We start from the raw sequence: 14,040 nt of genomic DNA, 5'->3' as shown, positions 1-14,040 counted from the left end.
TACCAACCGGGGGGTCGGGGGGGTATGGAATACCCCCCAGCCTAGATGGGGGTCCGGGGGTTCTCCCCCGGGAAAATGTTGAAAATGTCATGTATTTTAGTGAGTTTTTAAGGCAATCTAGGTATTAAATTTGTGAGTGGTAAATGGCACTTTTGCAGCCTTTTTTAAGGAAGAAAAGAGTTCTTCAATGAGTTTTATAAGACTTAAAATTACAGGAATTCAGCAATTAAAACTATTATATCAATACACAAAAGCTCCATGCCTATTAATATTTTGTCTTTTTTATTTCCCTGTAAAAGGGTTTGGCTATCTTAACTGCTATAATTGTACTTTGTAATATGGAGTAGGAAAAAACTTACCTAAATCGAGTTTAACAGCTTACACCAATGAAATCATATTTTATTCAGTGACAATTTTCATCAAGAATTTTAACAATACTACATTTTTTTGGGAGTGGATGCCTGAGCTGCCGAACTTGCGCGAGTAGTCACGGAGAAAAACGAATGTGCACGAGTAACGCCGAGAATGACCGATGCTGTCGATGCCGATGCTATCCAATCCATGCTTTAGTACAGTATTATACCGAGCGAATTAGTAAGAAAACTTAGGTAAAAATTATTACAATCTTTCATATTTTTAAAACTCCAAAAGTAAAGAATTTTTAAGTTTGTGTCAAATAACCTAGATTGCAATCATTAATTGAAAAATGGAAAATGGAATACCATACATAAAAGTGCAACCGGGACCAAATGTTGATAAAACGGGACAAATACGCGTCCCGAGAGGATTTGTCGGGACGGACCAGTCCCCCTAAAACGGGACGTCTGGTCACCTTAGCTATGGTACATAGTACATGTCAATTTTTCAATGCTTTACAAATTTTATTTTAACTTATAACTATAAGGATTCATTCTTGAAACTATCAGTTCAATTATAAAACCAAACTTTGTTTATTACGGGGAGAGTGAGGTAGGAGGGGCTAGGCGCCTGGCGGGAGGAAAGGGTAGAGGGAGTTTGTGGAGCCGGCCACTGGGGCCCGAGCTGGCTGTTCTGCTGTTGTATAGAACATACGCTCCTACGCAGCTATAGTATTTAAATATAAACTACCTTAGAATCTAGAATTAATGCATTTTAAATTATTAAACTTTGTTTTTTGTAAAATATATATATTATTTTTTATCTTCAATTTATGATCTGCTGTAAAGTGATCTTCAATGGGGAAAAAAATAAAAAAATATGGGTAGGCCCGGGCCCTCTGAGGCCCCGGGCCCTGTGACCAGAGTTGCACCAGCCCCACCCTTGTGGGGGCCATGCCCGGGACCGATTTTTTTTTTCGTTTTGAGGTCCCTAGAGGCTAAAAACACCATCCGTTCAAATTCATATATATATATATATATTTATATATATATTTATATATATATATGTGTCCGTTAGCGCGATAACTCGAGCAAAAATGATCCGATTTTGATGAAATTTGGTACAAACGTGTAAACCTACGTTTATTCGAACGAGTTCGCGAACCAGCATGATCGGACCATGGGAACAGGGGTTTATGGGGGCTTTTATGGGGTAAAAATGGGTTTTTCCTATTTTTGACCCAAAAAACATAAAATTTTGAAATTTCTTTCCAAACTATTTTGTAGAGCTTAAAAAAACAAATAATTTAGTATATTGAAGCGTTATAATGCGCCTAATGGTTACGGAGAAAATTCAAAAAAATTGTGAATTTAAAATTCCCATGTTATTCTTATGGAGAATAAGTAAACCGTTGTAGTGTGCTTGTTTATTAACATATTTTGCCCAAATTTGGAAAATGTTTTTATTTCTTACTAACTATTAACATTTTACATAAAAAAACACTTTTACCCACCCTGTTGCAGCAAACCTAAGTATGTGTTAAACTGATTCTATTTAAATAGGGAATAAATGTAATATTTTTAAGGAGACATTTTAGTCTAAATCCAATCAGGCAAATGGAAATTCGCATAGTCTGCAGGTTTGCTGCGGCGGGGGTATTTTATTCATGTTTACTATCACCATCCTCATAAAAAATCAATTAAGGTGATTTTTAAGAACTAGGTCAAACATCAGTTTACAATAAAAGTAACCACAATTAAAAATAATTGCGTCTGAATATTACCTAGTATTATTTTATGGTATTATATTGGGGTTCCATACTCGTCGCTAGTTTGGGCAGAAATGAATTTCCGCAACGTTATTTCCGCAGTCAGTTGAACCACCCCTCCTGATTTACGCTGCGTAATTTTCCGCTGCTGTGGTTGGTTTGGTTAGGTTATGACGGTTTAATTTTATAATTAAAACATTATGAAATTGAATTTGATCCATTTATAGTTTTATTTTATGAACAGAAATATTATTTTCTGTTAAACCTTCATTTGATTTTTCATTATTAGCAAGTCTGGTTAGTTTGGTTAGGTTATGATAGTTTAATTTTATAATAAAAAAAATTATAAAATAGGATTTGAGGCATTTATAATTTCATTTTATGAACAGAACTATTTTTTCGATTAATAAACCTTCATTAGATTTTTCCATTGCCAGCACGTTTGGTTGGTTTGGTTAGGTCATGACGGTTTAATTTCATAATAAAAAATACAAAATTGAATATGAGGCACTTATAATATTATTTATAAACTATGAACAAAATAATTTTTCAATATTACTAAACCTTCGTTATAGTCAAACAGAAGCCTTTAAATGACACTGTTGGCAAAATTAATCCTGAAAAACAAATTGTGCAAGACACCTACCCTAGTGTGGCCTAGTAGGCTACCCACACACGCGACAGAGAGGAAAAGAAGTAAAACTTTATAATCTCTAAAAGTCAAGTACACGACAGTCGACAGTGCAAGCAAGGTGCAAGTTATTTAGTGCAAACTAGGAATTACATATTACTGGTTCAACTACTATTATTTATTCTTAAATTAAATTCATTTGATCGTTAAACCGAAAATTCGCTCGGTATCATTGTTTGTGTATTAGCTTCTTGAACTGGGAATTCTGTGTTGTTGCAAAAAAGCAACGAAATTTTATTATTATAAAATTTCGTTTTCTCTACATACTTAGCCCTGCGACCATAATGAGTGGATTGTCATCAGGTAAGCCCGCCTACATAATTTATGTTTGTTGCAAGGCTTTCTTCACTGCCTAGTTGGAAGCAAACCATAACCGAAAACAACTTACCTATCGTATTTTTTGTTTTATGGATGCATAATTTATCTGCTCTTTTCACAACGACAACATGAATAAACCCAATGTCCTAGGCATAGGCCTATGTTTACTTAGGCTACCTTGTAGTCAGTTAGTCAGTTAGTTGTCAAAGTTAGTTGATTGAATAATGTTGCTATCAGCAATTCAGGCCTAGGGTGGAAAGGTCATCAGCTAACCTAACATTCTCTTTGTTGTCTCAACCTAACAGAATGCACAAAACACCTGTTCGAAGCAACTTGCAGCACAAGTTATGTTATGCCTAACATGCAGTACCAACTATTCTGCAGAGAAGCTGTTAATTTCCGTTAGTCATGTATGTTAGGTCCTATGCAATCGGCATCGTCAATACAATGACCGGGTACAGTTTCTGGGCTAAGTTATGCTAATATCGATTGAAACTATCGATTCGATTAGTAAACCTTCATGCGATTTTTTCACCATCAGCAAGTTTGGTTGGTTAGGTTAGGTTATGATAGTTTACGGTAATTTTATAATAGATATATTTTAAAATATCGATTATAAAATCAATATTTTCAATTCAATAATTTCAATTGATATTAGCATAGCCCAGTTAAGAAACTGTACCTCAATAAACAATACGGTATAGGGTACAGTTTCACTTAAATAAAAAAACACACATTAAACAAAAGTAAGTTAAGCCATTAACTTATATTCACAAAAACTACAGGCTCAAACAAAGCAATCAAAACATGTAGGCTACACAACTGCCGAGGTGCTGTAGGCTATTTTTACCCCCGAATTCCTCATAATTTTGTTATCAGTTGCAATTCAGTGACGTGGTGTCAGTTTGTGGAGGTTTACTCCGTGTGCGCCCTATCGCGTAAGTCCTTAGCGCAGAGTTTATTTTCTCATGCGCTATTGTCAAACTGTGTACGTATATTTTATACATACAAAATTATAAACATGTTTAAATGTAGGCCTATTATTTAATTTATAATTATCACCAAATATATTTTGTTTGCATGTACAAAAAAAAACATACATACATATAGGCCTAATTGCATTATTGCGGAACAAAACTCCGCATGCGCCCTCTCTCGTAACACCCACAGTGATACCTTTATACTAGAAAATTGCTCAATATGTTTGCTTTATAAATATTACTATTCATTAATTTAAACAAATAGGCTACTTAATTGTTATTAACAAAGAAATTAGGTTTCTGATTAGTTTATTCAACATTTACATATAATATTTCGTTATAACAACAAATAAAATGGGTAAAATTTATGCTATTTAGTAATGCGGAATAAAACTCCGCATGCGCCCGCTCCCGTTATACTGGTGAAGCGCCTCCTCGAGGGTTAATAGCTTGTGTTAGAGAATAGGATTAAGAACTAGGTAATCTTGTTTAAAGGCAAAAATAATAGCCCCACCATATAATATTGGATTAAGAAATGAAACTCGATTCTAAACTAACCTAACATAACTAACCAAACTTGCAGTAGGCTAAGTTACCGTTTCAAAATTCCGTTTGATAATAGAAAAGGCATAGCCTATGGGGAATAAGCTGTCAAACGGAATTTCGAAATGTTACTTCATGTTTGGTTAGTTAAATGTTAGTTTAGGACAGTTTGATTTCAATATAAGTTAGGCTAAGTTAGGTACCTACCTAATTTTTTTTATTGTTTGCTGATGAACAATATTTATTTGTCGTAGTTGTCAACTGATATATCGATTGATAATTTCATTCGGTTGTTTTTGACAACAGATACGGAAGTCTACCTACCCAAAAATGATTAATTAACAAATGATTAATGATTAATTAAGGACAAAACTTTTAAGTTAGGGCCTAAGCTAAGTTAACCCTTAGAGTGCCAGGCGAGAAATAAAAGTAACGCTCAAAAAATGCCGATGATTTTTCCCGAAGGTCGCGCTAAAAATGCCGAGCGCGATCTGGCGGTTTTTAGGTTAAAATTTCGTAAAAATCGAATTTTCGATATTTCGACCAACGAAAATCGATGTATCGCATCTAGTAACTTTCGACTAAATGTTAATATATGGGTTAAAAGAATCCGAGTATCCGTTCGGTTGTTATAACAGCTGTTCGATCATTACGAAACGTCCGGTCAGCCGGACGTTGGCACTTTTGGCTCGTTCTAAAAACGTCCGGTCGGCCGGACGTCGGCACTTTTGGCTCGTTTTAAAAACGTCCGGTTCCCCGGACGTTGGCACTCAAAGGGTTAACTTACTTAACTAACTGTCTCTTTTGCAATGTCAAAGAATAAAGAGGAAAAGCCAATGAAAGTGCCCGGTGGTTTATGAATTTTTCATTGGTTTGGTTCCAATCCAATCTTATACTCCAATCTTTACCAGAAAATTGTGGACGTCTGGTAAGTCGCAGAAAGGTGGGAGGGGTCTTAAATTAAAGGTCTTGACCCCAGGGACTCGGGAAAAATGACAGAATTCCCATAAAGTTACCAGAAAACGAGATATAACGTAAAATATCCACCATAAGAAATGCATGGGGACTGAAAAACGTCTGCATTCTATCAGCTGTTACTTATTTATTTGCAATGTTTACATTTATTCTGAAAGTCAATGTTGGTAAATAATGTTTCAAAATGAATTGTGTTTAATTTTTTTGTTTTTCCGTTTTTATAATGAGTGAAGTAACTAGACAGGGTAGGGGAAGACCTGCAAGACGTGGAAGAGTGTCCAGGAATTCAACAGACTTAAGAAATGCAAAAGAGAACGTCATGTAGGGCCTAACTGTGAAAGAAATCCAGAAACTGTTTTACAACCTATCTTTAGAAGAACGCTGGAAAATGAGTTGAGTGTTGTTTCTCACAATCTAGGTCCTCTTAAAGCACTTGCATGCATTGTGGCGCATTTCACTTCGCAGAGGAGGCCACAAATGGAAATTTCAACGCATGATGCCACAATGGGCATGCCACAACCACAAGTAAATGACGAACTAAAAGAACTGTTTTTACATGATTCAAACTTCATAAAAAACATTATAAGGCAATACAACGGTGCAACAGTGGCGTAACTAGAACATGGCTTTGGGGGGGGATGGAGGAGCCCCAATACCGGGGGGCCTGGGGGGTATGGAAAATTTTGAAAAATTCGAACTCCAAACTCGCTTTTTCAGGCATTCATGAGGTGTAAAGAACGTTCAAAAGAACTCCAAAAATCTACCCAGTTGAGGCTGTTTCTGGCCGGTCAGTATCAGGAAATAGTAAGTAACTAATAAATCAAAACCACAACACAACAAACGAACAAATTATCGTTAAGTTGTTTTTGTACTGTAGCCTTCTGTGCTGCGCGCGAAGAGCCGTATCTACTGAATTTTTATTTCAAATCGATTTTGACAGGCTGAAAACTTAATGTATTATTGATCAGTAGACCTACAGTTTGTTGAGACATTTGTTAAGACACTTAAAACACAATCAACAATGAAGATTGACAGTCAAAACCAGTATTGTGAGAAAGCCCTTAATTTCTTGTTATTTGTGTATGTCAGCTGTAAAGAGGATTTAAACGTAAAATAATATCCTTCGGCTACTAACTGTTAAAACTTGATATTAATATAGTTGTGAAATTCGTGTAGCCTATTAAAGTTGGGTTAGTTCGAGTAAAATAGTTGGGAAATTCAGTGTCTCCCCCAAAATATTTTTTTTCGTGCGATGACCCTGACTGTAGGTAAAATTATCGGGTGGAAAGAGTGAACCTCCCCAGGCACCAGATACCCCTCCCCTCCCCCACCCGCCCCTACACCACGCGTCTTCGCAAAGTAAGCAAGGCAGAATGTTTTTGTTTGTTATCAGGAACTGTCATCACTTTCAGTATGCTCAATGCTCAGTTTTAGCACAGACAAGGGAAATTTCCTTAGTCAATGGTTTTAGTTACCATACGCTTTCTAAACAAATCTGTTATTAAGCTTTGCTATGATGATGCTTTCCTCTTAGACATTGTGAACAGAACAACAGAACACATCATCACTGAACAACAAGTAACACACAGGCGACAAGCACAGGGAAACGCGCCAGACCCAGAACAGACTGAGCGGGAACTTAACTAAACTTACAGTTACAGCGCATGAGCGGCAGTGTTGCCAACCTAATATGATGACTTCCCACGTAATTGCCACTGGAAATCCCCGATTTTATTCGCAAAGATTATGAAACTACCCGCAACAATTCCTGATCCACCCTCTGAGAACAATGTTCATTATGGAGTAGGTTATTAAGTTTTTTTTTTTTTTTTTTTTTTTTTGCCTTTGGGGGGGGTTCTATCCCCCTCATCCCCCCCCGTAGTTACGCCACTGCGGTGCAATGGTTTTTGCTTTCCACTACACAAAAAGAGAGTTCCGGGAAATGGGTCTTACTGTCTTAAAATTCAGGGACAAATTCATAGATATATTTCTGACTTACTACCGCGAAATGGGGAGTTGCCCTCATAATAATTAATAATAATTTTAACCTTTACATTTGGTTCTCAAAATTGAAACTATAACAGAATTCGTAAGATTACAAAACAAATCTTCAATTTTAAACTAGAAAAGACTTGCAATGTTTGGCTGTATGATTTCAGCTCTGATTCGTCGTTCTCCGGGCTAAGGCTAAACCGTGTGCACGTTTCCATTTGTTAATATGTTGTGTTATTGATTTAATCATTATTTTACAATTGTATTTCATTGACACATCAGAAGTAACTAATATACGACTCCAAAACGGAAGGAAATCCAAGATATAAAACAAGAAACACTGTTAATTTAAGTAACATAAAATTGATAATTAATTTTAAAAACATATTTAGAATATTTGTCTTTTTAAATATGGTTTTTTTATTGTAGTATAAATTAGGGGCTATGGCCCCTAAAGGCCACTAGTAGGCTATAAGAATAGACCTAATTGTGGTTGAAAAGTTTTATGCTTAACTAAGTTAGCTGGAATTTCTTTGAGTTTTCCTTAGCCTAACATATGGTATCTTAACTTAAATGTTTTTGTTCCTAGTCTTATAGGTACTACATGTTTAATTTTTATGGGGAAGGTGTTGTACCATGGACCTATTTTACATTTTTATTTCTATATGACACTTTAAAACAAAATCAACTAGGAATTGACACTACTGGCATACGTGATACGTAACTTAAGTAGATTATTATCTATAATAACAAATTTAAAACACAATCAACTACAATTGACACTACTGGCATACGTGATATGTAACTTAAGTAGATTATTATCTATAATAACAAATTTAAAACACAATCAACTACAATTGACACTACTGGCATACGTGATACGTAACTTAAGTAGATTATTATCTATAATAACAAATTTAAAACACAATCAACTACAATTGACACTACTGGCATACCGTTACGTGATACGTAACTTAAGGCCAAGTCACACCGAGCTCGCTCCCGCGGCGGGAGCGAATTTTGAAAAATCGCTCCCCATGTTATCAAATGTGCCAAATCACACCGCACTACCGCGCGCCCGCGGGCGTGCGGTAGTGTCCGCCACGTCCGCCTGCTGAGCCAGTTTTTGAGACTACCGCGGCGGGAGTTTTGTCTAGCACATGCGCAAAGGGGCATTTCTAATGCCCAACCTATTTAAAGTTTAAAATTAATACAGTTTAATACAGTTTTAAATTAAATTTAACATGTTTCTTTTGTTTGATGATGTAGTCTATGTTGTTTTGTATTATCTTCGGAATTATGTTTTTCACCAGAAAAAAATCATCTTTGTTTATCATTCAAAACAATGTTTACGGTGAAAATATTAATGTTTCTCATAAACATTTTTATATTGCCGACGTAAACAATTTTTTTATTGTTTCATCAACTTTTTCGATTTGCAACAACAAAAAACTTTACAATCACTGTAAACTTCACTGTAAACTCTAACTTTCAATAGAAGGCTCAGCAAAAAATAACATTAGTTTGAAAATAGTCATATGTTTTATTAAAAAAGTAAATAGTCTTTGTAGTGTAGCGAAAAATAACGTTCAAAAGCTGAAAGTGGATAATTTATCCACAACCATATTTATAATGCTTCTTACACAAGGTCTAAATTAAATTTAAAAAAATAGTTATTCACTTTTTTAAGTAGCCCTACACTAACAAATTAATAAAGATTCAATTGCTTCTTAAACACTTTACTTAAAACCTGCAAATACATGGCATACTAAACAGGTAAGATGAGTTTCTTATGTAAAACGATTGTAATGAACTCATCCACTCCAAAACTCCCGCCGCGGATGCAAACTTTTGGTGTGACATGGCTCGAGGAAAAACATCCGTGCGCGGTACTCCCGCGGCGGGTGTGACATGGCCTTTAAGTAGATTATTATCTATAATAACAAATTTAAAACACAATCAACTACAATTGACACTACTGGCATACGTTATACGTAACTTAAGTAGATTATTATCTATAACAAATTTAAAACACAATCAAACAGAATCAACTCCATCGTCAGGTGTGTAGTGGAGTCATCTCCGAAATGGCCGTAGTGAAATATTACCCCTGATTGCGTTGACGGTAAGAACCATAGATATTATTATTATATTTTCACGCAATCTGCCACACTCAAGAACAAGAAAATTAAAAGTTGCATATACTTACTTTTACCTTATAAAAACTTGTGACAGTTTTCCTGTCAACAGGACACATACAATTCCAACTTGAACACATCAGGATAGACCTCTGGTAGCAAAAGCATTAACTATGGTACAAGTTCTCCCTTTACTTAACAGATAGTGCTAAAATGATAAGGGGAGAGTGGGGCTATACCGTACACATAAGGGATATTCGTAGTTACATTGCAAATTACAAATTAAAAGTAATGTAAACACAAGCAGGTACTTTCATGTTAAAGGGAACATTCATTATTATCGATTATTTTTTCTCGATATATTGATATTGACAAATTGAAACATACGGTATCAGCTGACAACTACGATAATTATTGTTCAGTATCAACAAACAATAATAAAATGAAACTATGTAACTATGTAACATTCCATGTTTAATTTGCCTTTTCTGTTATCAAAAGGAATTTTTAAATAGTACAGCAAGTTTGGTTGGTTATGTTAGGTTAGCTTAAAACAGTTTCATTTCTTAAACCATATAATAGACTATTTTAGCCTAAAAAACAAGATCAGTCGATCTCAACTGATGAAAAGTTTGATCTTTTGGAAAGTTCCTTAGAGAAAATCGTCAAAAATGCAAGTCTGTTGAAGAAATTTGGTATCTGACGCTTCCCTAGGTGGTTTAATGATGACCTAAAAAAATGCATTATTGAAAAGAAAGCTGCGCATGCACGTCTCAAGAGAAGTTTCAATCTTGTCCATTATTATGAATTCTCAAGGCTGAGAGATACTTGTAGGTCGCTGTCTCGTGAATACCACACTCGATATTTATCCAATGTTCAATCAAACATATCTTCTAATCCACGAGCTTTCTGGGGACTAGTTAAGGCTCAAAGAAATACTCCTGACATGCCGTCTAGTCTGCATTTGGATGACGAAGTAGCCAGTGACACAACAAGCATCAGCTGTTTTCCAGTTATTTCAACTCGGTCTACTCTCCATCGTCACGAGTTTCACCTAGCTTTAGCTATCCCGTCTTCAATTCTCTTTGTGTCGCTACATGAAACTTTGTCGGTTGAACTCCTCCGCCATTTCTTAACCGATTTTATCCATTGACGTCTCATTGGAAAGAGCGTGTCGCGTAGATTTGCAAACTGGCCTTACATTTTTGAAATAGTCCCTTGGGCTCTGTCCCAGTGGCTTTGAAAGTTCCCATGTTATCCTTATGAAGAACATAATTGTTTACATTTTGATCAGCTGTATAATTTAATTGCTGTTATTTATTTTTCAATTCAACAAAACACATTGGGTACATTTTACTGATTTTGTTAAAATTAAATATTTCCTACTTTAATTTATATTTGTTTTTAAATAACTACTTTACTTCTTTGCAATTGCTTGATTTCGAGCAACATGTACACTAGTTATATCATTAAAGTGATACAATCAAATTTTATGTAAACGTAAACGGTTAAGGTCATTCACCAAATAAAAATATAGGCATATGGCACATCAAAATGAAGCTTAGAGTGTGTAGATTTGCCAAAAAGTATTGATATGGACGAATTTCCTAAGGACTCTGCCCCACAGGTTGATTTCGAAAGGGCTACGTCTGGCGTGCTTTCAATGTTCATATGATTTGATTGATAGCTGGTCAGTACAATGAACTGGTGTTTGTTTATTTACTCGAAAAAGATTGAGGAGGGTTATGTTTGGTTTTACAGTGAGGTTGTATATGTTTTAAAGTATTGATCAAAGTTTAATTTTTTAATTTATATAGTAAGCTACATGTGAAGAGGTTTGACTGAAATTGACGAATCATGGTAAAGGTAAAACATGTAATTTATGAAATATCAATATGAAGCAATTGATGCTATTGCTAGACTAAGGTATGGATCTATTAACATCAAAAGTAGGGGTTTGAAAGTAAGTAGGTTTACGCTTTTAAATCAGTTTATATTTTCAAACTAAATCATAGAGTTGCTGTATTTTAAAACACACATCAGCACCACTTTAATAGCTCTCTAAGTCACATTTTCTTCCCGTTGAAAAGCACGGGTATAGCAGAGGTCCAAAAAGCAATAAATGTAATAAGCTCTTCAAAAGCAAAGGGCAATGACGGTATAAATATTTTCATGATTAAATCAATGAGTCCGTACTGTCTTTCAGCAAATACTTATTTGATAAACCAGTCACTAGCTACAGGATACTTCCCAGATGCCTGGAAAGAAAGTATTGTGAGCCCACTGCCCAGAACTAAGCATCATCAGAACACAAAGTCTTAAACATCTAAGACCTATATCAGCACTGCCAAAATTATCAAAGGTTCTTGGGAAAATTGTAGTTAAACAGATTTCAGAATTCGTCGAAAAAGAAAGCATTTTACCAAAACAACAATCAGATTTCAGGAAACACTATAGCACTTGCACTTTGCTTCTAAATTTGTATAACGATCTCTTAGAAACAAAAGAAAATAGTAAATGTATAGCTCTTTAATCATGTTGGATTACTCTCAAGCGTTTGATTCATTATCTCATACATTGTTGTTAGCCAAACTGCACTATTTCGGATTTAATGACACAGCATTAAAATGGGTCGAATCTTACCTCAAAAACAGAACTCAGGTAACAAAAATCATCGGTAAAGTATCATCTCCCCTGTCAAAAGAAAGAGGAATTCCCCAAGGAACATGCTTAGGTCCAATATTCTACAATATATACACTACTGACATCACAAAAATTGTGAAAACGTGCAATTTACATTTATATGCTGATGATTGCCAGATACACCTGTCCTATGGTAAAACATGTTACGCTAAAGCCTTTGATGTCATTAATAATGAGCTGAATGCTATATCTGTCTGGTCAAAGAGCCATGGATTGGAACTGAACAACGATAAATGTTCAGTCCTCCATATTGCACCGCAAGACGTTTAAAAAAAAATTAAGACATGGTCAGTAAAATTAAAATAAATGGGACAGCCATCAATATATGCGAGAAACTAAAAACGCTAGGAGTAATTCTTGACGAAGACCTGACGCTAACTGACCATGCAAACCCCATGTGTTAGCGAGCCCTTGGCCGGCTGTAGGGTCTATATAGATTGAAAGGGATTTTACCTGAGAACGCCAAAATAAAACTAGTAAGGGCCTTGGTATTGTCAGTTTTTGATTATTGTCTTCCAGCATACGGAAATAGCATTACAAAAGGCGACCTAAATAAAATCCAACGACTACAAAATGCATCACTTAGATTTATTTATAATTGCACGAGAAGAGATCACATAACTCCTTACAGAAACACTGCAAATTTTATGCAAATTAAAGATAATTGTATACATCAACCTCCATCCTGATACGTAAAGCTATAGAGAACGGCAAGCATGAGTACCTGTGTGAGAAACTTCTCTCTCGCCGAGATGTCTCTGTCCGCAGCATGAGACAGGACAAGTTGTTGCACTTTCCTAGAGATAGGCATGAGGTGGGGAGGCGCGCCTTCTCATACTTCGGCCCTACCATGTATAATGCTCTCCCCTATCAAGTTATACGGGCCAACTCTTTGAATACATTTAAAAAAAGGTTAGGCCTAAAGAAATATTTGCTTGGTAAAAGTAGTTCTATCTAAAGTAAATGTATCAATTCTCAATCCTGGAAAAACTTTGTAGCAAATTTTAACTCGAGTTGAAGCAGATCGTTTGGCATTCATTAGAAGTTTTATCAGTTAAAACTGAGATCAGAAATAATGTAAATAAACCTTGACGACGCTAATAGATATATTTAAAATTATTTTCTAACAAGTGTTTAAACAACAAGATGTAACTAGAATTACTTGAATTTAAGCATAAAGTTTTCCTCGCGGCTCATTGAACCGCACGGATTCTCTAGTTTTAGTTTAGTAGGCCTATTAAGGACAAGAGTTGTTTTGAAAAGCAGAAATATTGTATCTCAAAAACGCTTGCTAAATAAAGACCTTTTTATTTATTTATTTATTATTATTATCAATATTTCAATAACCCCCTCCCCTATTTTCTTCCCTGTAGCAGTAAACCTAAGTTCTCTTCAAAATTAATGATACCGGTATTTAAATATGATGTTCCTTTTTCCAATTTTCTCCCGTTTGAATTCGCGCAAAGTTAACAGGTTTATGATCATAAATCCAAACCAAACCCCATACTTCCCCAAAGTGAGATCTTTAGTTGCATGTGAAAGCTTTTTTCACAGCCGCCTGAGATGGCGAGGGCG

The sequence above is a fragment of the Macrosteles quadrilineatus genome, unplaced genomic scaffold (assembly GCF_028750875.1).
Source record: "Macrosteles quadrilineatus isolate MER2022 unplaced genomic scaffold, UCM_ALF_1.0 Scaffold_3__2_contigs__length_128488019, whole genome shotgun sequence".
Lineage (NCBI taxonomy): Eukaryota > Metazoa > Arthropoda > Insecta > Hemiptera > Cicadellidae > Macrosteles > Macrosteles quadrilineatus.
The sequence above is the reverse complement of the archived record's forward strand: the minus strand, read 5'-3'. Positions refer to the sequence as shown.